The 26887-nt window shown below is 44.8% G+C and overlaps 1 protein-coding gene across 3 annotated transcripts in view; it reads left to right on the top strand.

Annotated features, from left to right (window-relative positions):
- Positions 1–1297: 1297 nt before the first annotated feature.
- LOC117005078 (transportin-1-like) overlaps positions 1298–26887 on the top strand; it is a 189411-nt gene continuing 163821 nt past the window's right edge. For 2 of the 3 annotated variants that reach the window (XM_033076326.1, XM_033076330.1), the window contains exon 1: positions 1298–1398. The gene's annotated coding sequence lies outside the window, so the exon portion shown is untranslated. The remainder of the gene's footprint in view (positions 1399–26887) is intronic. The other variant, XM_033076327.1, reaches the window with a different exon arrangement.

A 26887-nucleotide genomic window follows, 5' to 3' on the forward strand; every position in this document is an offset into this window, starting at 1 on the left:
CAAAGAAGGATACATTTTGGTAAACTCATGGGAGACACATCTTGGCTCTCTAATTTAAATTGTTTGAAAAAATTATTCATGGGAATCTTGTTGTTAGGAATAATCATTTTGTGTGCATGTATATTTAGCCAGTGCTTTTTGTGATGCTGTCAGCAAACCACAATGTCTTATGATGATAGGAAGAGATATAAATTGAGACATAGAGTAGAAAGAGGAACATATTTCTGAAGAATAAACATACAATAATTTGTGAAAGAATTCACAAAAGTAAAAAGAAAGAGGGGGATTGAATCCTAAGTGTTATGCAACAAAAGGTTAGCCACAAGTAACATTGTAACAAGATGTGCAGGTAAAACAAGCAAGATAGCAAAGCCAGTGAGATAACGAGCACCATCAAGAGAAAGATAGCAAGTTTTAAAGGAACTTGCAAACTTCAAAATTAGCTAAAACCAAGTTAGACTGAAAAACAAGAAGCGGCAGGCATGCACTGAAGATAAAGGTAAAAAGTTCAAACGTGAGGAAGACTACAAAAGTCTTCATCAAAAGACCACCAGAAGACTGACTACCACCACAGAAGAAACTGACGCATGTACGAAAGCAACGAACTTGCAAAACCATGGCACAGCTTTATGCAAATATGAGGATGGTAATGATATGTTGTAATTGTGACATTGCCTGGAAGGACTTTTAAAGTGTAACTGAAGGCTAAAGAAGATTGAGTGAGTTTTTGGCAGAGACATTCCCCCTCACTCCCAGTGCTGAATAAATAAATACCTGCCCTGTAGCCATCTGACTATAGAGTTTTATTTTCTTGCCTAGTTTTGGTCATCAATAGGCGCTTCGGGAAGGCTGTACCTTCCTTGAACTTCAGGAATGGGGAAAGGAAGAGGGCAGCATGCAGTCAGGAGTTTAGGACAAAAGGAGGTTGCGTCCTCCGAAACCTCGAGAGAGAAATCCCATGGGGATATGTTTCCAGTGGACTCTCTCCCTTTATTTGAATAAAGTTGCAGGACTCCTCTGTCTCCTTTATGAACACTGGCTTTTCATAGCGTGATTTTCCGCACAAGTGGGAGCCCGGGAGAAGCTGAGGGCGGGGATCAGGGCTAAAAGGCTGGGTGGGGTCGGGCGGCCATTTCACTGCCTTCTCTATCACACCCGAGGCCACGGACCCCAGACTAGGCCGCCATTGCCACGGTGACTGGCCAGTGGCGCCCCGCCCTGCACCGCGCGCCGAGCTCCGCCCCGGCCAATCGGAGGGGTGGTGGCAACGGAGCGAGGTTCCTTTTGTTCAGCCGTTTCAGAAGCCCTAGTGGGTTTCGGCACTGAGCTGTTGCGGCAGAGGACTGGCTGCTTCGCTTCTTCGCCACTTCTCTGCCGTCGGGGTATGGGATGGTGTGGGTAGGTGTTTGGGCTACGAGGGGCGGGCTGGGACGTCCCATCTCCGGCAGCCAGTTGCGGGCCCGGCAGCCGTTAAGGGTTTTCGCGCCGCCGCTGGGAGGGAAGCCATGCTGGCCTGGACTTAGGCTGCGCCGTCTCTTCCTGCTGTCGTTGACGGGCTGTGTCGTCTCGTCCGAATGGATGGATGGTGGGGGAAGACCGGGCATCCACCCACCTCTCCAGCTTCCTCGGCTCCTCCCAGTGCTACAGCTGGTGTCGTCCTTGCAGCCCTGCGGTGAAAGTCACCTGGGGAATATAAGAAAGTATCCATATTTCCTGCCCCCCTTTTTTTTTTCTGCGGTGTATAGGGTCCCCGCTGACCAGATCTGGCTAGATGGGTTTTCATTTTTTTTTTCCTAAGAAATATTCGAAAGGAGTGAAATTCCGTGATTGTTTTGTACTTTTGTTTGCTTGCTTCCTTCGGGAGCTTGTTAGTTTAGGTGCTTAGTGGAAATTTCTGATGGAACTCGTAAAGCCTTTGTGGAGTGACTGTACAAAAGGCACAAACGCCTTTTGGGGTTGGCATAAATGGTTTGTTTAGTCTTCAAGCTCTTAATTTCCTTGCTGTGAAGGTAACAATTCCGCTCCCTTGAATTTGCGCTCAGGACCCAAGAGATCCTCCTACTGTGAGGCTTTTTCTGCTATGCACTCTGGCCGCCACAGGTTCATAACTTTTTTGCTTGCCTTCTTGGCTGTTTAAGTAGTCCTTAATGTGATATTTGAATATTTCTCAGATATTAGTAAATCCTTACAACAGTCATTAAACAAAACTTTAATTTGTGAGTAGTTAAGCAGAAAAAATAATTACATGCCCAAGATCATACAAGGAGCCTTTGTTAGAATTGGAAAGTGAGCCTATGTTGCTAACTAAGAATCTCATCTGTGTGTAAAAATAACCGTTTATGATCTGTTTCTAAAAGTCTTCACTTTGCATCTGCTGTGTGAACTGTAGTTATTTTGGTGTTATATGTGGGAGGATGGAGGAAAGCTGCTCACAGTTGGGAAGAATAGTTTTTATATGAACATTATTACTTTAAAATGTATTTGCTCAAAATTTTTCTTGAGGAAGAACTTCTTTAATGTGTGGGTGACTGCGTACTGGAACAGATTGCCCAGAGAGGTTGTGGCATCTCCCACACTGGAGATATTCAAGAACTGTCTGGATACAATTCTGTGCAATGTGCTCTAGGATGACTCTGCTTGAGCAGGGGGGTGGGACTAGATGACCCACTGTGGTCCCTTCCAACCTGACCCATTCTGTGAAAATATCAGTTAGATTATACTCAAAGCACTATAATGCAAAGGGAAAATTATGATCCTGCAAAAACAGGGTTAAAAAGTACAGTAATTTCACGACTATAAGGCGCACCCTTTTGACTAAAATTTTCCCCTGAACCTGGAAGTGCACCTTATAATCCAGTGCGCCTTATCTGATGTACAAAGTTGCAAAATTCGCAAACCCGGAAGTGTGAGCCACAATGGGGGGGGCGGTGCCACGGGAGCGCCGAGTCGCGAGGGGGGGCGGGAGCGGGCGGCCACGGCCAGCAGGAGCTGTGCGGGGAGGGAAGGAGCTGCCCCCGGCCCCGGTTGCGGCACGGGGAGGGCACCTGGGGCTGCATTTAAAGGCTACGCCAGTCTGTGAGAAATGTTTGCAAACTGCCAGTAATTCATTACTTTGTTACACGCGGCTCAGCTCCTCCCTGCAAAAAAAAAAAAGGGCGAGCCTCTGCCAGTAATTCATTACTTTGTTGGATGCGGCTCAGCTCCTCGCTGCAAAAAAAAAAAGGGCGAACCATGAGCCAGGCACGGACGGTCCCGAGCCGCCCTGAACCACAGCAACCCCAAGGTGTGACTCGTGGCTGCCCTGAACCGTGGCAGCCGTGAGCCCTGCCTCGCCAGCCGGGGGCGGGCGGGAGTGCCGGGCCCCGCCCACGGGGAGGGCGCTTGGGGATGCATTTAAAGGCTACACCAATCTGTTAAAATGTTTCCAATTTGAGCACATGCCAGTAAACTCCATGATCGGGGGATTCCATTACTAATTCGTTACTTTGTTGCGCTCAGCACCTTATAGTCTGGTGCGCCTTATGTTCATGAAATTACTGTAGTTTGTCTTAAAGGTGGAAGGCTCTGGTTAGAATTAATATTGGCTAAGGACCATTTTTACCATTAGATATAGGCAGTTACACAGACTTTAGAGGCTTCTGAAATTTATATAAATGTAAGCACGACTGCTCAACTGAGCTAAACATGCCTCGTGGCAGGAAGGTAAAAATAACATTAATGATGGAATTATGAATGTAGATTTATTTATCTGACATATGTTTTTCTAGTATATTTATTTAGATTGCAGTTTAGGAGTGCTTGTATGCAGATATTCAAGAGAACCAATATATGTGCTTAATTTTAGGTTCATGTTGTAAATCAGAGCAACACCAGGGACTGAGTTCTCTTATAATCAGGTGATAGGTACACACAGAGCTCTCCAGCAGACTGGCAGAGTTAGAATAGAGTTTAATTCAATAAAATTTAATTCCTATTCATACTTTGGGCACACCAAGATGCTATAGCTACAAAGGAAAGTGGCAGAAGGCCAAGTATAATCCGCCTTCATAAAAGCTGATATTCAGAATCTGTATGGTCAAAAGATCAGAGCTAAAATCAATGCTGAGATTTTATTTTTGAAATGTTTCATTGATAAAGATCTTTTGTAGACTAAGCATTGTCACTGTCATAAAAGTTTGGACCACAGGTTTGTGAAACTTCTGCACTGATCAATGCATTATTGTCAGTAGAATTGTGTCAGTGATATGCAGCAGGGGGAGAATTTTTCTTTGCTTTTTTTTTTGAAAGGGCTAGGATTCTTTTTACTATTATTTTCATGTCCTAATTATGTTGTAACTTTGAGTAGATTTGACCACAGAAAATTATTTTATAGTATTGATTTGGATAGCTTGGATTGGTTTTCTATATATTTTGATAGCTTTCATATCTATATCATGGTTCAAAAAATGAATATGTATTTATGTGTATAATATACAGAAGCTATAGGGGCTCAGGATCAGGGTTATAATTCATATTGAAATTTTATTTTAAAGATATTTAATTAGTAGATATATATTTGTGTAGACCCAGTGTTGTTTGGTTTATGAATATGCACATGGAGGCCATGGAATGTGGCATCTTTTAATGATATAGAAATAAATTTCCAAACATCACTTTTAGCCTTGAGTTTTCCCTTTCCAGACCAGATTCCAGAGTGTAACTTAATCAATTAAAAAGATCACTGTTGATTTTCTGTGTACTTAATGCTTTGGAATTTTGTTCGTGTATATGTACATTTTTTAGCCAAACAAAATTAATGTGTTAAGAAAACTTGGGGGTTTTGAACCTTGAGTGTAAAGTTACTGTTAAATTATTCCTCTGTTAAATAATTTAATTGTATATAACATTTTCTGCAGACCATAGTGAAATCCCTTAAACATTCAAAATATGCTGATTATGTAGAAGTTGCCATTAAGGGCATTGATTTAAATAATTGATCGATAGTAAATATGAAGGCAAAGGCAAGATAAAATGTTTTTTGGAGAATAGAAAATAGTAGTTACAAAGATGCAAGGAAACTGTTACTCTATTAGAAACCAAAAAGGAAATACTTGCAGAAATTATGGTGAGGTAGCACAGACCAGGGGCTTCCAAACCTAGTTAGGCGGTATATGGTCATCATTAGTAACTTCTGGCATCTAGAGTCACATGTCTTTCTAACCACACAAAACCAGAATCTCATCTATAGCTTTTCTGCTCCCAGCTTTCCTACTGGATGCTCTAGTCTTGCAAGCTAGGATTGCAGTCCGATGCTCATACTCACCTTCCCCATTCATTCATGCACCTGCAGAAGTTTAATTTTTCACTTCAGCCACATCCTTTCCCTTTGCACATGTGGAAATCCTGAATCTTCACTTCCAACAAGTACAAAGTAGAGCCTCAGTTACCCGTGTGTATGCCACCACCCTAATCCTGATCTTCCTACTTCACCATGTTTTGGCCCTCTTTCTATATCCTGAACTGGAAGTGCAGGTCTGCCTGGAGGCAGCAGAGCTGTTCATTGTTGTTGAATGCAGATGGTGGCTGCAGTAGTTCCTAACTGTGTTTACAGAGCCTTTATAGAACTTAGTAGGCAGTTACTCTGCTGCCTGTGTAAAAGCAGTGAGAGCCACGAGCTGTGGCTCAGTAGTTCAGCATTGAGCATATCACAAAGCAGGCGTGAGTGGTATGTGCACTATAGTTTGGCCACCTTTCTTATAGAGAAGCAAGGAAGATCAGTAGCAGACAACTGTGGAGAGACAAGAGTAATTCTCATTGGAGAATAAAAAGCACAGGTCTGATTTTTTTTAAACCAAATAATCTAAATCAATGCAAAAGTCCAAATAGATGCCTTTATTTCAGTCTGCTTCACATCAGCTGAGCTTGAGTTCATTCCTTAAAAAAAAACAAAAACAAAAAAACATAAGCTAACCTTAAATTTAAAGAAATTGTTCCATACAGGATTTTGAAAATTGACATATAGGAAAATTTAAGCTAAACTGATATAACTTTCTTGTGCAGTCAAGCCCTGAGCTATCTGCCTGGAAATCAGGAGGGATTTTACTGCATTCTGTTAAGTGTAATGTAGGTAAGTGGAGCTGACATAAGAGGTGAGTTTCAGTTGTTGAATCAGCTCCATAAGTAGTTAAAAAAAAAGAAGATAAGGTTTGAATGAACCTTTTGCGCACATGGGAGCAAATTGCATTAACAAGAGCACTCTAATCATGTACAGTAATTTCACGACTATAAGGCGCACCCTTTTGACTAAAATTTTCCCTCGAACCTGGAAATGCGCCTTATAGTCCAGTGCACCTTATCTGATGTACAAAGTTGCGAAATTTGCCAAACTGGAAGTGTGAGCTGTGAGCCGTGGGGGGAGCCGGCAGTGCCACGGCAACCGGGTGGAGGTGGGCCTGGGGGCCCGCGGCACCGCCCCTGCCGGGTGGAGGCGGTCCCGGGGGCCCATGGCTGCCGGGTCCAGGCGGGCCATGGGGCCCGCGGCACCGCCCCTCCCGGGTCCAGGCGGGCCCGAGGGCCCATGGCTGCCGGGTGAAGGTGGGCCAGGGGACCCGCGGCACCGCCCCTCCTGGGTCCAGGCGGTCCCGGGGGCCCATGGCCGCTGGGTTGAGGCGGGGCCTCGACCAGCAACTGTGCGGGGGGAGCTGGGGGCGGAGCCTCACTGCAAAAAAAAAAGTGCGCCTTATAGTCCGGTTCACTTTATATGATCTACAAAGTTGCGAATTTTGCCGACTCCCGGGGGGTGCGCCTTATAGTCCGGTGCGCCTTATGGTCGTGAAATTACTGTAATTACATTCTCCATATTTTTGTGAGAGAATAGTCAGCACTAGGTTGAAAACACTGGAGTCTAAAGAGACATGCTATTGGAGCTCCGCGGAAAAGGAATTAAGATAGACAAAGTGATGAGAGGAAATGATTGGTTAAAAAAAAAATTATGGTTTTCTGTTTCTCTCTTGTACAGTGCAAATATGTGTGTGTTTGGGTGTCACATCTTCAAATATCTGTTTATTTAAAAATCCTTTTGCCTTTGATATGTAAAAATCTATTTGGTCATGTTACTGTGCTGCTTTGAAAGCAAAACCAGTGAGAGACTCCCAAGTCAGAAATACAATTTAATAGGAAAAAAAAGAAAAAATAAAATACATGCAACAGTACACAAGAAAACCACTGACAGAGTCAGAATACAACCTGACACCCTGCTAGTTAGGCTGGTGGTAGCAGTCCAGATGAAGTGGTCTCTTTGAAGTGGTGATCCTGTAAAAAGGTCTGGTAGCTCTTGTCCTCTGGAAACCAGTGGGTAAGGGCCACTTTGGTGTTCCAAATCTCAGTTTTTATCTAGGTAGGAAATGTTTGGCTCCTCCCCTTGGGTGGAGCATCTCACAATGGGATGATGTAATTTTATCAGTCATGCAGTGGGACTCAATGGCCCATTAACAGACAATATCATCCTGGACGAAGGATGGGTTGTGGAAAAGATAAAGAACATTTCCCCACCTGGTTTTTAACAGATGGTCCATTAGCAGAGGATATCTCCCACAGAGATAAGGATCACTGCCCCACCTGGTTTCAACAAACGGTGATAGAATACATACTTTTGGGCACATCTTTACATTGTAACCTAGGACAGTTACCAAACATCTTCCTACATCTTCCCTTCCAAAGTCCTCCTGTCTGTAGTAAATACTATTTCTTGACTAAAAACTGGGTAATGCACTCTAATTTCACACAATGTTTGGCTTCTGGAGAATACCCTATTACAGTTGTTCTCTGAGCCAATGAATACTTGTAATATATTTTACAATTTATAACATATATTTCAGTTTAGCAGGGAAGCATATTTTAGATTAGGCACTGTCCATTCTAGTGATTCTCTTAATTTCTTGGTGATTGCACAGAATCAAAATAGCAAGCAAAAATTAAATAAAGCAAAATTGGCGGTATTTTCACAGCTTCCTTAATTTGGAGCATATATTTCAAGGCATGCTTTGTTTTGTTTACTACTTACGTTTGCAATCCTTTAAAATGTAGATTGGAAAAGATGATACTGAGAAGGGACTTTTGAGACAGGAGAATCTTGCATGTGACAACTACTGAGTTCAGTCTCTCATTAACAGTTGTACAATGTGTTTCAAAAATGAGACAGGCTTCTTTTATATTAAAAAAATGAATATAATATATGAAGTTACATGCTTTAAAAGTTTTCCATTTAAAATTATGGAGTTTTCTATCTGGACATGAGATTAAAAATTGGCAGGCATTGAGATTATTCCTGTTGTTTTCTTTTATGCTATGTAAGAGGGCAAATGGAGTATAGTAAGGCTTTGATAACCTTAGCTCCACTGGGGTGGAACTCTCCCTGTTTTTAAAAAATAAGCAAATAAGATAGCAGAAGCTGCCTTTTGAGGGTCTTTATGTCGGTCTTGCTTTGGATAAGCATATTTGCCCTGGTTTAAAGGACAGGTGTCTGCCAAGGAAGGTGGGAACCTCCCTTGGAATGGAAAATGTGACCCCTTTCCCTCTGAATTATAACTTTGAAATTACAGTGCTTTCAGCCAAAGATGTGAGAAAACAAATAACAGTATTTTACTAGTATATATATATATGTATAACAAGGCAAAAAAACAACAGCAGCAGCAACAGACAGAAAAAAAAACCAGACAAAGTAAGAGCCTTCTCTCGGCTGTCCAGCACTTTCTCCTTTGGTGTAGTTATGGTCACAGCTGGCAGGGGTGCTGTTGGCTCCCGCCTGGGCAGGGCAGGTGGGATGATTCAGCTGCGGCTGCAGGGGATGCTGTGGCATGAGCTCAGCCTCCTCTCCACATGGTTAATGGCGACTCAGTTGGCAGGAGAGAGAGAGAAAGCTTCCTTTGCAAACTCATGAGGGGCAGGGGGGGAGCTGGTCTCAGTCCCACTCTGGGTCGTGAAATAGACTATAAAAAGAACTTCGGAGGAGCAGGCTGGAACAGCAGATGCGGGCACACCTAGGATGGCAAACAAAATGTAGCAGAAACTGTGCAGCTGCAGCACAGCTGAAGAAATACTAAAACTCAGTGTTGGTCTTAACCATGTTGAACAACTTTCTTAGAATCATGGATTCATTTAAGTTGGAAAAGACCTTTTAAGATCAAGTTCAACTGTAAACCTAATACTGCCAAGTCCACTACTAAACCATGTCCCTAAGTGTCACATTTACACATCTTTGAATCCCTCCAGGGGTGGTGACTCCACCACTTTCCTGGGCAACCTGTTACAATGCTTCTTAACCCTTTTTCCTAATATCCAGTGTAAACTTTCCCTGGCACAACTTGAAGCTGTTTCCTCTTGTCCTTTCATTTGTTGCTGTCCTGGTTTGGAGGACAGGTACTGCCAAGAAAAAGGGCAGAAGCTCCTCCTGAAATGGAGAGTGAAAATCCCCTCCATCCAATTTATTATAATTTGGAAATTAAGGGGCACTCAGGCAAAGATACGGGTTTAGGAATAACAGTTCTTCACTAATATATCTACAAGACAAACAAAACCAAAATCAGCTATGAAAATCAGCGACAAAACAGAACAAATAACTCAATTCCAGTCCCTTTTCCAGTCACAGACACTCTTTTCGTCTGCACGTTTCCGGTGGGGACCAGGGCAGGGCCCTCAGGGCCGCGGCGGCAGCAGGCGGGAGCAGGGAGGCGGAGGCGGAGGCAGCAGGGCTGTGTCCCAGGTGGGAGAAGGGTGGAGGAACACTCCCTGTTCACTGTTTGGATCCCGGTGCTCAGCGGTGTTCTCAGAGGCAGGAGGCTGTAGCGGAGCAGGGTGCAGGGCAAATCCGACCACAGAGAACCTCACTCCTCCACGTTCGGACCGCGAGTGTCTCCCCAAGAGCACAATTAGCTCTCTCCCCACCTTCCCCCCCACCCTGCCCTTTTGTCCTGAGCGATCAAAAACTGGAGGAGCCGCCTGGCAGACTTCCTTAGCATGAAAATGGGAAATATTCTCCACAGAGGAGGGAAGAGTAAGAGAAAAAAAAAAACCCAACCCCCAACATATTCCACCCCGAATTTTTCCCATTCCAAAATAGTACATCAAATTAAAGCCTTTAAATTATATACATACATGCAGTTACAGACAGTATCATAGATAGTTGACCCTAGAACAAGGTCTCCTTGGGGTATGCATCAGGTCTCTCCATCCTTTTGCATCACCCACCTGGTACAACATGGTCCTTGAGCGAAAACCACCCCATGGACAGGATTGTCTTTGCTGGAGGCAGAGTTCACCCAAACAGTTTTCCCTAGCATCCCTCTCATGTGTACCACTGGAACCTTATCTCCATCTGGTATTCCCAAGGCCTCAGATTGGGAAGGGCCTGTTCAGTTAGTGGAACCTCGGGTATTCACTAACCATGTGGCCTTTGGTAGATTACTCTCAGAGTTCTTGAAAGTCCCCTCACCCAGTGCTTTCAAGGTGGTTTTAAGCAGGCCATTGCACCGTTTGACTGTCCCAGCTGCTGGTGCACGTAGGGAATATGGTACACCCACTCAATGCCGTGTTCTCTAGCCCAGGTGGATATCAGGTTGTTCTTGAAATGAGTCCCTTTGTCTGACTCGATTCTCTCAGGCATACCATGCCTCCAAAGGACTTGTTTTTCAAGGCCCAGGATGGTATTCCGAGCAGTGGCATGAGGCACAGGGTAGGTCTCCAACCATCCGGTGGTGGCTTCCACCATGGTCAGCACATAGCACTTGCCTTGGCAGGTTTGAGGCAGTGTGATGTAGTGAATCTTCCAGGCCTTCCTGTAATTATATTTGAACCACCACCCCCCATACCAGAGGGGCTTCACCCTCTTGGCTTGCTTGATGGCAGCACACGTCTCACAGTCATGGATAACCTGAGAAATACTGTCCATGGTTAGATCCATCCCTTGGTCTTGTGCCCACTTATAGGTTGCATCTCTGCCCTGATGACCTGAGGCATCATGGGCCCATTGAGCCAGGAACAATTCTCCCTTGTGTTGCCAATATAAGTCTATCTTTGACACCTCTATCTGTGCAGCCTGATCTACCTGCTCATTGTGTCGGTGCTCCTCATTAGCCTGACTCTTGGGGACATGGGCAACCACATGACGGACTTTCACAGGTAGCTTCTCTACCCATGTGGCAATGTCTTTCCACTCATCAGCAGCCCAGATTGGCTTTCCCCTACGTTGCCAGTTTGCCTTTTTTCACCTTTCCAGCAAACCCCACAGAGCATTGGCTACCATCCGTGAGTCACTGTAAAGATAGAGCTTTGGTCACTTCTCTCTCAGCAATGTCCAAGGCCAGCTTAACAGCTTTGAGTTCAGCAAGTTGACTTGATCCACCTTCTCCTTCAGTAGCTTATGCAACCTGTTGTGTGGGACTCCATACTCCTGCTTTCCACTTCAGGTTCACTGTCGGTGTAAAGAGCATAGAGTGTTTCATCTGCTGGCAATTGGTTATACAGTGGGGCTTCTTCAGCCCAGGTCACTTGTTCTTGCTCCGTGTTGTCGGTGAGACCAAAATCTTCACCTTCTGGTCAGTTTGTAATTATCTCCAAAATCCCAGGGCGATTCAGGTTTCCAACGCGAGCGCGTTGCGTGATAAGGGCAATCCACTTGCTCCATGTGGCGTCAGTGGCGTGGTGGGTAGAGAGAACCTTTCCTTTAAACATCCACCTGAGCACTGATAGTCAGGGTGCCAGGAGGAGTTGTGCTTCCGTGCCGATCACTTCTGAGGCAGCTTGGACTCCTTCATAGGCAGCCAAGATCTCCTTTTCTGTGGCAGCGTAATCGGCTTCAGACCCTCTGTAGCTTCATCTCCAGAATCCCAGGGGCTGGCCTCTAGTTTCACCAGGCACCTTCTGCCAAAGGCTCCAGGACAGGCCATGGTTCCCAGCTGCAGAATAAAGGGCTACTGCATGAGCGATCTCCTGTTTGAACTCGGCGAAGACTTGCTGCTGCTCAGCACCCCAGTGGAAATCGTTCTTGCAGGTGACCAGATAAAGAGGGCTCCAATCTGGCAGTACTCAGGAATGTGCATTGTCCAAAAACCTGTGGCACCAAGGAAAGCTTGTGTTTCCTTCTTGTTGGTTGGTGGAGACATCGCGGTGATCTTATTGATGACCTCAGTGGGGATCTGGCTTTGTCCGTCTTGCCACTTTACTCCCAGGAACTGGATCTCTCGGGCAGGTCCTTTGACTTTGCTTTTCTTGATCGCGAAGCCAGCTCCCAGCAAAATCTGGATGATCTTCTCTCCTTTCTCAAATATCTCCACTACCGTGTTCCCTCATACAATGATGTCGTCAATGTATTGTAGGTGTTCTGGAGCTTCACCCTTTTCCAGTGCAGCCTGGATCAGTCCATAGCAGATGGTGGGGCTGTGTTTCCACCCCTGGGGCAGTCGGTTCCAGATGTACTGCACGCCCCTCGAGATGGAAGCAAACTGTGGCCTGCACTCTGCTGTCAGAGGAATGGAGAAAAATGCATTGGCCATGTCAGTGGTGGCATAACACCTTGCTGCCTTGGACTCCAGCTCGTACTGGAGTTCCAGCATATCCGGCACGGCAGTGCTCAGCGGTGGAGTCACTTCATTTAAGGCACGATAGTCCACAGTCAATCTCCATTCCCCATCAGACTTGCGCACAGGCCAGATGGGGCTGTTGAAGGGGGAGTGGGTTTTGCTGTCCACCCCTTGGCTCTCCAGCTCACGGATCATTTTGTGGATGGGGATCACAGCATCTCAATTAGTCCAGTACTGCCAACGGTGCACTTTCAAGGTGACAGTTAGCACTTGTTTCTCTTCCACCTTCAAAAGTCCCACTGCAGATGGGTTTTCTGACAGTCCAAACAAGTTGTTCAACTGCTTCATGCCCTCTACCGCTACATCAGCTATTCCAAAAGCTCACCTGAGTCCCTTTGGGTCTTTGTAATAGCCACTCCTGAGAAAGTCTATGCCTAGAATGCGCGGTACCTGTGGGGCAGTTACAATTGGATGTTTCTGCCACCCCTTCCCAGTCAGGCTCACCTCAACTTCCAGCAAAGTCAATTCCTGTGATCCCCCCATCACCCCAACAATGGAAACACGCTCTTCCCCCACATGTTCTGATGGTATTAGGGTGCATTGTGAACCAGTATCAACTAATATCTTCTATTTCTGTGGCTCTGAAGTGCCAGGCAATCAGATCCATACCATCCAATAGACTCTGTTATCCCATGCCTCTCCCTGGCTAGAGGCAGGGCCCCTCTAGCCCTTGCTATTATTCCTTTCCTGGACATACATAGTGGAGGTTCCTTCAAGTGGGTCTGACAGATCATCCTCCCTTCTGTAATGCCCAGCACCTTGGTCATGGGAGGTTGAGGCTACCTTCACTTTAGTGTAGCTCCCTCGTCTAGCATTTCCCTCCCTGAGTTGACGCACCCGTGCTGCCAGGGCAGAAGTGGGTTTCCCATCCCATTTTCCCATGTCTTCCCCATGGTCAAGTAGAAAAAACCATAGGTCAGCTCGTGGGGTGTACCCTCTTTCCCTAGCTAGGGGCGTTGGGCTGTAACTTTTAGATATGTTACTCGCACTGGTGCTGCATTGATCTTCCTGATCTCCTCTCTCATCACCTTTATCGCACCTCTCATCTCCCTCACCTCCTTCATCTCCTCCCTTATCTCCTCCTGTATGAACTCCTTGACCATGGCAGAAACGTGGACCTGCATTGCGCCATTCATCATACTGTGAAAATTTCCAACCTTTTTAGCAACAGAGCTCACTGTTTCTCGGTGTTCATCAGCATTAATCATGGCAATAAAGGTGGTATATTGAGATGGCCCTAGGTTTGCCAGATTCTATAACATCTGCCCTGTGCACCTGACCTTGTCAGGGTCATTATCATGCTGTCCATCCCTCCCAAAGCGTACCTCCAATACTGCCACTTCTCTCAGCTGTTGAATTCCTTTCTCAAGGGTCTTCCAGTGCATTCTATGGTGGTGCTCCTGCATTGTTTCTCTGTTGACAAACCTCTCTCTTACACTCATTAAAAGCCGCTCCCAGAGGGGAAGGGTGTCTGCCTCCCTTACGAATATCTGGTCCACACCTGAGTCCTGGGTCAAGGGTCCCAAATTCCTTGCCTCTGTACCATCTAGTTGCACACCTGTACCCATAGGGACCCAGACCTGAAGTAACCAAGATGTAAAAGCCTCTTGGCCCCCTCGTGCAATATCTTTCTGCAGATTATGGAGATTTTCATAAGACAGGGACTCAGTGATGATTTCAACCTCTGGCTCCCCTGCTGGTTGTGAGGGCCCTCCTCTCTGATCCTCCTTGTCTACATGCCTTGTTTTCATTTTAGACTTTCTAGTTTCCACAGGGGCGACTGCTGCTGGCTGTGTGTGCCCTTGCAATTCAGCTGGAACCTGGGCAGATGTAACATCTATGGGTTCCACTGCAGCATCACTGGATTCTCCCTCATTAAGGCAGAGTTTCTCACCAGCTGGGGAAAGGTACTCCTTCAGCATCTAGCCCATCTCCTTCACTAGAAAACCCACTCACTCCAGGTGGTTCCTTTCTGAGGTGGGCTGTGGGGCAGGGTCAGGCTCTGGGGCAGGGTCAGTGTCTGCAGCACCATCCCTATTTCCCGGAGTAGGTATCAGGGTTGCTATCCAGCTCAATCCCCCCTTATCTCTAAATGTTAAATAGAACAAGCCTATCAGTAACACCAGCCACTGTATGATATCATTAGCATTTAGAGGTGATTTGAACCCTTCAAAAAATGGTGGGGTAGACCCAAAAATCTGGGTGAAGGGTTGGGAGAAAGTTTCCCCTGGTGTCATTCCCTCCCAGTAGGTACCATTATTAAAGTAACCCCAAAAACATACAGTGAGTGTGTGATAGCCCTGAATCCATGTACCCGCCTTCCAAAGGAAGTTAAAAATCTATGAATTCCTCACCTTATCAACCCATAAAGCAAACTAGAGAACAGCCACAGTAGCCTTAGTTATAGGGCCCATGTTTAGATAAGGGCTTGCAAATGGGAGAGATACATGTATGAACACATGCAGCCCAAACCAGGTTAAACTGAACCACATGTTGCTAGCACACAAAAAAAACAACTTTAGGCAACTGAAGAACTCTTATTCCTTTTTTTTACCCTCTTTTCAATGCCCTCAGGCCCCACGTCTTGGGCGCCAAGATCTGTCCTGGTTTGGAGGACAGGTACTGCCAGGAAAAAGAGCAGGAGCTCCTCCTCAAAAGGAGAGTGAAAATCCCCTCCCTCCAATTTATTATATTTTGGAAATTAAGGGGCTCTCAGGCAAAGGTATGGGTTTAGGAATAATAGTTCTTCACTAATATATCTCAAGACAAACAAAAACAACATCAACTATGAAAATCAGTGGCAAAACAGAACAAATAACTCAGTTCCAGTCCCTTTTGCAGTCGCAGACACTCTTTTTCTCTGCACAGTCCCGGTGGGGACCAGGGTAGGGCCCTTGCAACCACGGCGGCAGCAGGTGGGAGCAGGGAGGCGGAGGCGGCAGGGCTGTGTCCCAGGTGGGAGAAGGGTGGAGGAAGGTATCTCTGCTCACCATTTGCATCCCGGTGCTCAGCGGTGTTCTCAGAGGCAGGAGGCTGTAGCGGAGCAGGGTGCAGGGTAAATCCGACCGCAGAGAACCTCGCTCCTCCACCTTCAGACTGCGAGTGTCCCCCCAAGAGCACAATTAGCTCTCTCCCCACTTTCCCCCCACCCTGCCCTTTTGTCCTGAGCGATCAAAAGCTGGAGGAACTTCCTGGCAGACTTCCTTAGCATGAAAATGGGAAAAATTCTCCACAGAGGAGGGAGAGTACGAGAACAAAACCCCCCCAACACCCAACACTTGCTTAAGGGAACAAATCAACCCCCTACTTGTCTACAACCTCTTTTTCCAGCTCAACTTGGTGGTGTCTGCAAACTTACTGAGGGTGCACTCAATCCCCTCATCAAGGTCATTGATAAAGATATTGAACAGAACTGGCCCTAATACTGAGCCCTGGGGAACCCCACAAGCAATGGGCCCCAGCTGGATGTACCACTGTTCACCACCGCTCTCTGGGTCTGGCCATCCAGCCAGATTTTTACCTAGCAAAGAGTATTCCCATCCAAACCATGCACTGCAGCTTGTGCAGGAGGATGCTGTGGGAGACAGTGTCGAAGGCTTTACTGAAGCTGATGGACCATATCCCCAGCCTTTCCCTCATCCACTAGGTGGGTCACCTGGTCATAGAAGGAGATCATGTTGGTCAAGCATGACCTGCCCCTCCTAAACCCATGCTGGCTGGGACTGATCCCCTGATTGTCCTGTATGTGTTGAATGATGGCATTCAAGATGATCTGCTCCATGACCTTCCCTGGCACTGAGGTCAGGCTGACATGCTTGTTGTTCCCCAGATCTTCTTTTTGGCCAACCTTGTAGATGGGCATCATATTTTCTCACCTCCAGTCACCTGGGACCTCTTCAGTTAACCTGAACTGCTTGTAAATTATTGCAGGTGACTTGGTGAGCCCTTCTGCCAGCTCCTTCAGTACTCTTGGGTGTATCCCATGTGCCCCCCTACACTTGTGAGTATAAGTGGCATAGCAGGTCAGTAACCATTTCCTGGACCCCTTTGCTCTTCAGGGCTTCCTCCTGAGGGACTCTGTCAACCAGGCCCTTAAACAGGCCAGCGTCTGTCCTTTGGAAGTCCAAGGTGACAGTTACCTAGATGGCTCTCGTTGTGTCAAGAAGTTATGTTCTGCACACTCCAGGAACCTCCTGGACTGTTTTCTCTTTGATGTGCTGTATTTCCAGCAGACATCTGGTAAGCTGAAATCCCCCATGAGAACAAGGGCCAGCAATTGTGAGACTTCTCCCAGCTCCTTATAGAATATTTAATCTGCCTCCTCATGCTGATTGAGTGGTCTGTAATAAACTCCCACTAGGATATCTGCCTTGTTGGCCTCACCCCTGATCATTACCCATAAACACGTGACATTTTCATCACCACTGGCAAGCTCTAGACAGTCAAACCACTCCCTAACATACAGGGGCTACCCTGCTGCCTCTCTTGCCTTGCCTGTCCCTTCTGAAGAGTTCATATCCATCCATTGTAGCATTCCAGTTGTGTCATCCCACCATGTCTCCATGATAGAAACTATATCATATTGTTTTCCAGCTGTGCAATGTTTGCTGCTCCTCCTGTTTGTTGTCCATGCTACATGCATTGGTGTAGATGCACTTCAGCTGGGCTATTGATCTGACCATCTTTTAGGGGGAGAAACCCTCATTCCTATGTGATTTTTTTCAGACATTTACATAGTTTCTGATAAATCGATAACCCCTGTGTCTTTGCTGCCACATGGATCTCCATTCCCTACCTCCACTGAGATGGCAGAGCAAAGGACCTTGCTAGTACACTCCTCAGTCACATGCCTCCCCCCACCCCTTCCCCCAGCTTATCAGTAGCAAGCTTGGTTTTATCCCTTTCCCCCTTCAAATGTAGTTTAAAGCTCTTTCAATGAGCCCTACTAACTCCTGTGCAAAGATCCTTTTCTCCCTTTGAGACAGGTGAACCCAGCAGGCCTGGTGTTGTAGAGACTGACCCATGATCAAGAGCCTCAAAGTTCTGCCAGTGACACCACACTCAGTACCAGGTATTGAGTTGCTGCCTCTTCCTTATTCTTCCTTCATCATTCCTTGTGACTGGAAGGATATAGGAGAACACTACTTGTGCTCCTGATCCCTTAACCAGTCATCCCAATGCCCTGAAGTCTCTCTTGATTGCCCTAAGACTTCTTGTTTTAACCTCATTGCTGTCTACCTGAAAAATCAATACTGGATAATAATCTGAGTGCTATACTGGGTAGGAAGCTCTCTTCACATGTTTAATGCCCCAGTGAGGCAGCAGACTTCCTTAAGTAGTGGGTCTGATCTACATATGGTACCTTCTGTTCCCTTCAGAAGGGAGTCTCCTAAAACTTTGATATTATTTGTATTGGTATGCTATGATGGTAAGACCAAGTTTTACAAAAGAGATCTTTTAATTGAGGGGTGTAATTTTTAATCTAGTGCATTGTCAAATTCCCAAAAGTATTATTCAAGATTATTTAAAAGAATTTAAAAATAGAAAAATAAAGCCCCCGAAAACGAAAATAAAAAGATTGGCTACCATTTCATGCAGAAAAGAGCCTAACCATTTTTGCATTTGAGTATAATATTTTTTAAGTTAATATTTAAATTGCAGTAGTGCCCAGAAGCTCCACTATCGTGGCGAGGAGCTGTGGAGGAGGTGTCGCGATATCCTCCGGTAAAGCATCCTTAGAAGGATGTCCATGAGTCACAGGCACGTCCTCGCTCCTGGGCGGAGGTGACCAGCTCTTTTGTGAGGTTCCGCTTTGGCCGACGCAGGAGAAAGAGACAAGAGCCACGTTTGGAGTTCCAAGGCAAAATTTATTGGTCTTCTTCCTCAGAGGGGTCCAGGGACGAACGAGCTCAGGGAGGCTGAGAGAGCGGGGGTTCATATAGGATATGAAACTGACGGTCCAGGGGTGGTACAAAGGGGGGCGTCCAATAGGGTGCAACAGATTAACATATAACAGAGGGGCATATTGGGGACAATTTTTCCATAACCACTATGAAGAGGGAGTGCTTAAGGGCATTCTCTCCAGGGAGTGGGGCAATTTCAGTCCCCGGTGGGCCATCGGCCTCCAAACTCCACATCTGAATTAAAGCTCTAACACATTAGGCAAGTGTAAAAAAGCATGTCTTTTTTGCATATGGCTTACAACTGAATTGCCAAATAAAAGATGAATGGTCTACAAGAGGCAGATAGGAGAATGAGAACTATGAGAGAGACTCAAGGCATCTATGAACATTGCACCAAAGAAGAATTTCTACATAAAATCTGAGAAAGGGCAGAAAGTATGTTGTAAGGCTGCTGGTCAGTAAATTTAGCCTTGAGGTGAAGACTGTCAAATCACTAGCAGAGAAAAAAGCCCAGATTCTGCATCATGATAATATATAACACCTGTTATATAAGACTGAGAAATAATTTGTTCTCTTGTCTATAGATGATTTAATTTGTCAATGTGGTTTCAACTCTTCATAGCTTTAAGTTTCATGTACTGGTTGCACTATTATTTTAGCAGAATGATGTGTGGAATGCCAGCAAATTTGTTTAGTAGAGATGGTAAAGGTATTTGCAACAGGTTTTTATTAAAATAGCTTTAAAGTTCTTAAATGGCATGTGCATTTAAGGTAAATCTAATTATTTAAAATAAAATGTTCCCCACTATTTACATTTCTTTTACCTTTAGGGAAGAAAAAAAAAACCCTTTAAAAACTTTGAAATATTTGTTCTTTATTAGTTGCATTATTGGTCACATTTTAAGGAAATTGTTTAACATCTCTAGCTATTTAGACTATAATCACAGTTAGGGATCCTCTCTGATTCAAATACAATTCTGATATATTTCGCAAACCTACATTAGAGTATTTAAATGCCTAGAATATTGAATACTTACAACTCAAGTAAAAATTGCAATGAAATTCGTCATTAAATTATATTTTTACGTGTTCAAATTCCTTAGGTTTAGGTGGATTTTCAAAACTGAATTAATAATTACTTTTAATTTAATTTTTAGTTTTTAACATTTCTTCTTTTGGCATATGTTGCCTGGAAAGAACACAGAAATTTTCCAAACAGTGTGAAAATGATAATATAAAAGCAAGTGTGGAAGATACAATTTCTCCAAAGCCATCTTCCTCTGGCCCTTGGAATTTGCTGTAATAGATAAGATATCCTAGATACCAAGGCTGAGCCAGATGCCTTAAGAATTTGGTCACTCTCCTAACACTTCGGAAGATAATTGGTTAGAAATTAGGATGTTCAATTGGTCAGTTTCTGTTCTTTGTATAAACTTCTATTGGTTGTAGTTGGATCCTTCTTGAACCTATAAATATAGGTGTCTGCCCTTTGTTCTGAGAGAATCCTGCCTGACCCCCTTTCACATGAAATAATCTCGTGTGGAAATCGTCAAGCGTGGCCTCCGGTCTTTCTTAGCTGATGAAATATATGGGTTTCTGAGAGATAGCTACATGTTAGCACTCTCCGGTCCCGTTGAAACCCACCAGGGACCGAAAAAGAGAGAAACCCATAAGCAAGCCTTTACTTGAAAGCTTTGTGGTACACAATATGGAGAAAACTGCACCTGGAATTAATTTAGTACAATTTTATAAGATCAGGTAATTAGTATCTCTAGCAAATAATATCCAATTAGAAGCGCAGTTGGTTAGGTAATTTCTCCCCAGGTTCTGCCCCATTGGAGTTATTCCAGGGGCTTTCTTGTTGTCTTCTAAGTTCTAGTGGAAAACAAAGTGTCTTTGCTAGCCTAAAAAGCAAGACTAAACAGAATTCCAAGAAGCTAGCATAATATGTGGGAAAGTGCAGCTACTATGCTAAAGTGACAGAGTTGGAAATTATACAGCTATATATTAAAATTTATAAAGCTACAGATATATAAAAAGGAAAAAATATTAAGGCATCACATAAAATTCTGCATTTGAAATAAAATGAGAGAAAATAATTGCTATTGTGACTGGTAGTACTTGTAATGTCTATTCTATTGTTTAAGGCTGCATTAATCACCAAGAAATTTTACCTGATTTTTCATCTACACAGCAACAATCTGTGTAGAAAAAGTAACATAGCTTTACTTTGTGCACTGCTTGCATTCCTTTATGCTCATCCAATACTGCTTCAAAGCTGGTATTATAGATGTAGTTGTAAGAATTATATTGTCATGCATTACTTTTTTTTTTTTTTTTTTTTCCAGACACTGCAAGTGCATAGAATCATAGAAAGGTTTGGGTTGGAAGGGGCCATAAAGATCATCTAGTTCCAACCTCCCCCACATGGGCAAGGACATGTTTCACTAGACCAAGTTGCTCAAAGCCCAATCCATCCTGGCGTTAAACACTTCCAGAGATGGAGCAGCCACAGCTTTTCTGGGCAACCTGTGCCAGGGCCTCACCACCCTCACAGTAAAGAATTTCTTCCTAATCTCCAATGTAAACCTACCTTCTTTCAGTTTGAAGCCATTCCTCATCCTATCACTCCGTGCCCTTCTAAAAAGTCCTTTCCCAGTTTCTTGTAGCCCCTTTAGGTACTTGAAGCCTGCAATAAGGTCACTATGAAGCTTTTTCTTCCCAGGCTAAATGACCCCAACTCCCTCAGCCTTTCCACATAGGAGAGGTACTCCTGCTCCATCTCTCTAATCAACTTGGTGGGCTCATCTGGACTTGCTCCAACAGGTCCATGTCCTTCCTGTGTTAGGGACCCCAGAGCTGGATGCAGTACTCCAGGAGGGGTCTCAAGAGCAGAGGGACAAAATCCCCTCCCTCAACTGGCTGGTCACACTGCTTTCAATGCAGCCCAGGATACGATTGCCTTTCTGGGCCACCAGTGCATACTGCCAGCTCATGTCTAGCCTCTCATCCACCAGCACCTCCAAGTCATTCTCCTCGGTCTTGCTCTCAATCTGTTCATCACTGCCTGTATTGGTACTGGAGGTTGCCCCAACCCAAGTGCAGTACCTTACACTTGGCCTTGTTGAACCTGCTGAGGTTCCCATGGGCCCACCTCTCAAGCTTGTCCAGGTCCCTCTGGATGGGATTCCATCCTTCAGGTGTGTCAACCGCACCACTCAGCTTGGTGTCATCTGCAGACTTGCTGAGGATGCACTCAATCCCACTGTCATTGATGAAGATGTTGACCAGCACTGGTCCCACTATGGACCCCTGAGGGACACCACTTGTCAGTGATGTCCATTGGGACTCTGAGACATTGATCCCTACCCTCTGGATGTGACTGTCTAAAAAATTCCTCATCCACCAAACAGTCCACCCATCAAATCCATGTCTCTCTCCAATTTAGTGAGAAGGATGTTGTGGGGGACTGCGTCAAAGGCTTTACAGAAGTCCAGATAAATGACATCCGCACCCCTTCCCTTGTTCACTGATGTAATCTCTCCGTTGTAGAAGGCCACAGGTCGGTGAGGCAGGTTTTGACCTTGGTGAAACCGTGCTGGCTGTCCTGAATCACTTCCCTGTCCTCTATATGCCTTAGCAGAGCTTCTAGGAGGATCTGCTCTATGATCTTTCCAGGCACAGAGGGGAAGCCATGACTTTTCATGGAGAGTGGCTTGGCAACTACATCAGCCAGTTCCCTCAGGCCTCTGGGATGCATCTCATTGGATCCCATAGACTTATGTATATTAAGGTTCCTCAGGTGGTCATAAACCTGATCTTTGCTTACAGTTAGAGGGACTTTGCTTCCCCAATCCCCATTCTTCTGTCCACCCACTCAAGAGGTGTGGGAAGAGAGGTTGCCATTGAAGACTGAGGCAAAAGTTGTTGAGTAAGTCAGCCTCCTTGTCTGTAGTTATCACTTTGCTGGCCTTGTTTATTGAGGGGAAAGTAAACCTTTGGCTTTCCTTTTCTGGCTGATGCACCTGTAGAAGCCTTTCCTTGTTATTCTTTGTGTCCCTTTTCAAGTTCAGCTCCAGGTTTGCCTTGGCCTTCCTCACTACATCCCTTCACAACTAGACCACATCCCTATACTCTTCTGATTGTACATGTCTTTCCTTCCATTGCCTGTGCATTTACTTCCTGCTCTTTAGTTTGATCACCAGGTCCCTACTCAGCCATGCTGACATCTTGCCTTCCTTGCCTGATTTCTTGTCCCTGGGGTTCACTAGGTCTTTTACTCCATGGAAGATGTCCTTAAAAATCCACTAGCTCTGTTCCACTCACTTGTCTCTGAGGGCAGTCTCTCAGGGGATCCTACTGACTTTCTCCTTGAAGAGCTGGAAGTTTGCTTTTCTAAAGTTCAGGGGCCTAACTTTCCTCCTTACCTAACCCTTGTCCCTCAGGACTGCGAACTCCACCGGTGCATAAACATTGCAGCCCAGGCTGCCTCCATTCGTGACATCCCCAATTAGTTTGCTTACATTGATGACCATCAGATCCAGTATTGCATCCCCTCTGGTAGGGCTGTCGATTACTTGGTTCAAGAAGTTATCCTCCATGCATTCCAGGAGTCTCTTGGATTGCCTACAGCTCTCTGTGTTCATTTCCCAGCAGATGTCAGGGTGAAGTCCCTCAGTAGGACAAGAGCCTGCAAGTGCAATGACTCCTGTAGCTGGAGCAAGAAGACTTCATCACTAGGCGCCCCTTGAAGACCTGGCCTGTAATAGTTTAGTGGGTACATATTTTAGATGTCTGAATTTGGGGATGTGAGTGACATCAGTTTTCCAGATTTGCAAAGCATGCAGTCCACGAGGGTTTACCGCCATCTGCAGTGGTACAGTGTGGCCTTGGCAGTCAGCACAGGTGCTAACTATAGTATGAGCCTCTGTGTTTGACAGCTGAGATTGCCATTGTAAGGCTCTGACACCTTGGTGGAAAAAATCATGTGATGCCTTTGCTTGTGCTAGCATATCTGGTTGTGGTGCTGTCCAAGCAGGGCCAGCTAGCATATCTGCTCTAGCGTTGGCCTCTGTGATAAAACCTGGTAAATTTGTGTGAGTCCTGATGTGTAAGATATAATAAGGGTAAGTTCTGGCTTGGATGCTATGGCATAGAGTTTTTAGTAAACTAAATAATTGTGCATTATCAATTTCCTTTAATAGTGCTTGGTCTAATCTCTGAGTGATGTCAACTACATATGCAGAATCAGTTACAATATTTAGAGGAATGTGGGCAAAATGTTGGAAAGCCATAGCTACAGCCCTCAGTTCTACTAACTGAGGTGATCCATTCTCATAACCCTCCAACATTTGCCAGTCACCTTCCTCTTTCTATGTTACAATGGCCTTTCCTGTTTTCTCAGAACTGTCAATAAACACTAACACCTTTTAAAGATGTACAGGTATTAGAGGTTTCAGAGATAATGCAGTTTCCCCACTTAATTTCAGCAATCTATAGCTTGGTAAATGGTAAGTGATTTGTCCAGAAAAATTTTGTAAGGCACTTTGTAAGACTGGGCTGTTGGCAAAGCACCATTGAAATTGTTAGTGTATCACAGGAATAATAATTTTTGAAGAATCTTTAGCATTCAGTTGTAAACACCTGTAATGACATTTGATCATTAATTGTGTAATTAGTTCAAATAGGGTGAGTGCCATTTTTTTAGGCTGATGAGGTAAAAACATCCATTCTAGTATGTGTAAAGGATCAGGCCAGTGTGAATTCCACTGCCTGATAATACCAGTAGGGTATTAAAAAATTGACAATGAGAATGAATACAGTGATACACACCTGGGCATATCTGGTGGATTTGTCTGTTTGTGATAGCTTGCTCTACTGTTTCGAGAGTGGCTTTTGTCTCTGGGGTTAATTTTCTGGGGGAAGTTATTTCAGGATCACCTTTTAGGAAGTCAAATAAGTGTGCTAATTGTGATTTGGCCAGTCCTAGATAGGGTCTAACCCAGTTGATGGTACCCAGAAGTTTCTGTGCATCATTTAGAGTTTGAATCTTAGTTGAAAATTGAATTGTTTGTGGCTGTATAGTCTGATTTATTATTTTGAGTCCCAAATATTTCCAGGGTGGTTGCTGGTACACCTTGTCTGGTGCTACCTGCAGCCTAAATGGTTTTAATGCTTGCAACAGGCTTGGCCAAATCTGTGAGAGATCTTTTTTGGTTTGGGTTGCTATCAGAATGTCATCCATGTAATGGTAACAGTATGCTCTTGGAAATTGTTCTCTCACGGATGAGTGCCTGTGCAACATACCACTGACAAATTCTGGGGCTGTTTTTCAGGCCTTGAGGAAGGACTGGCCATTGATAACATTCTGCTGGCACAGTGTTTTTAACGGAAGGCACTGTAAAAGCAAACTTTGGGGTATCATCTGGGTGCAATGGAATAGTGAAAAAAACAATCTTTCAGGTTCACAATTAGGATGTCATATGAGGCAGGTATCATTGTAGGAGATGGCATACCAGGCTGCAAAGCACCCATGCTCTCCATCATGGAATTAATTTTTCTCAGGTTATGGAGTAACCTTCACTTGCCAAATTTATTTTTTATAACAAATACTGGGGTGTTCCAAGGGCTCATAGATGGCTCTATGTGTCCTTGAGCTAGCTGTTTTTGTACTAAGGATTTTAGGACGTCTAACTTTTCCTTTTCGAGGGACCATTGTGGTACCTACACAGGCTGAGTAGTGAGTTATTTTAGAGCTAGTGTAGGATACTTTACATCCTTTAATACAGTGGCCCCTGTTAAAAATCTGCCCCCACCTGGACTCTCCATGCAGACAGAACATCCCTCCCCCACAGGTTAAGAGGTGCAGCAGTGATATATGGTCAAATTGTAGCTGTTTGTCCCTCAGGATTCTTGACCAACACAGGGTTGCTACTGAAGCAGCTCTGTGTGGTCCTTCCAAGGCCAGCAATGACAGATCCTGCAGGTGTGGTGGGCCACAATGAAGGCCAAGTGTTGGCAGACGTGATGGTGACCTCTGCCCCTGTGTCAATCATTCCACTGACCTTGATCTGTGAGGGCTTTGCCTGATGCATTGTAACAGTACAAACCATATTAGGTCTTTGATCACCCATGACCTGAGTCCAGTACACCTGGGGCTGTCCTGTTGGTCCGAAGCCTTGGTCTCTTCAGTCGCTAGAATCTGTTTTGGGGATAGAAGACTTAAAAGGAATAAGCTGTGCAATTCAGGTTTTTGCAAGGATAGTCACAGGTGGAATAGGGGTTGACACCATGGCTTGTATTTGTCCTGTGAAATCATAGTCTATAACACCTGGCTGTACAAAGATACCTTGTAAAGTGGCACTGGATCTCCCAATCAGCAGTGCACTCAGTCCTTTCCCTATGGGCCCCTGGGCCTCAAGAGGGACTTTATGTATCTTTAATGAGCTTATAGTTATTGGGATTGAGGTGAAAACATCCATGCCAACTGATCCTCTTGTCCTTGCTGTGAGCTGCTCACACAGGCTTGTACCTGAGGGTGGGAAAATACTTCTGTTGTCGTGCATTTCCCCTTTGCATTTGGCTTCTTGTTTCCCTGGTCTTTAAGAAATTGTCCATTACCATGAAATTTGGACTGTCATACCTTGGTTGCATCTCCAGACCTCTCACATCGGTTGCAGCTTGCATTTGTGCTTTTCTGTCCTTGAAATGTCCCCTGTGGAATAGACTTTTGGGGAAAATTTGCCTTCAGGTGGCCTTGTTGTCCACACTTGTAGCAGTGAGGTGTTGATTTGACAGCAGTTGTAATATTAGCTAACATATCCATGTTATGTGAACTAGTTCCAACCTTAGCACATGCATTTATCATATCCTCTAGAGACGGATTTTCTTTGGGTAGTGCACCTATAATCTTTCTACAGTCCTCATTTGCGTTATCTCTTGCTGTTTGTAGTATTGACACCTTGCTTCACTGTTTGCTATTTGTTTTTCCATAGCATTCTGCAAACGTTCTATGAACTGCATATATAATTTGTTGAGGTTTTGCCTTATACTTGAACATCTTTGGGTTGGTACAGACAGGTTTGTGATTTTCATTAGAGCTCTCATTCCTAAGTCCTTTGCTTGAGCTAGGATTGAGGGGTTCAGGTGTGCTTGGGTTTGTGAATCTTCCATGGGGGGCAGTCCCATAAGTTGAGAAATCCCTGCCCCAAAGCATGGGTCTTTCTGTGAAGCTCTTGAATTTTGCAGTCCCTGGTCCTCTGCATAAGACCTTCAGGCTGATTAAAACATTGTGTATTGCACTGGAGTACAGAGTAATTTTGCAATTTGCTTCATGTCATAGGGGGTTAATTCACTAGCAGTTATAAACTG

The sequence above is a fragment of the Catharus ustulatus genome, chromosome W (genome assembly GCF_009819885.2).
Source record: "Catharus ustulatus isolate bCatUst1 chromosome W, bCatUst1.pri.v2, whole genome shotgun sequence".
NCBI classification, from domain to species: domain Eukaryota; kingdom Metazoa; phylum Chordata; class Aves; order Passeriformes; family Turdidae; genus Catharus; species Catharus ustulatus.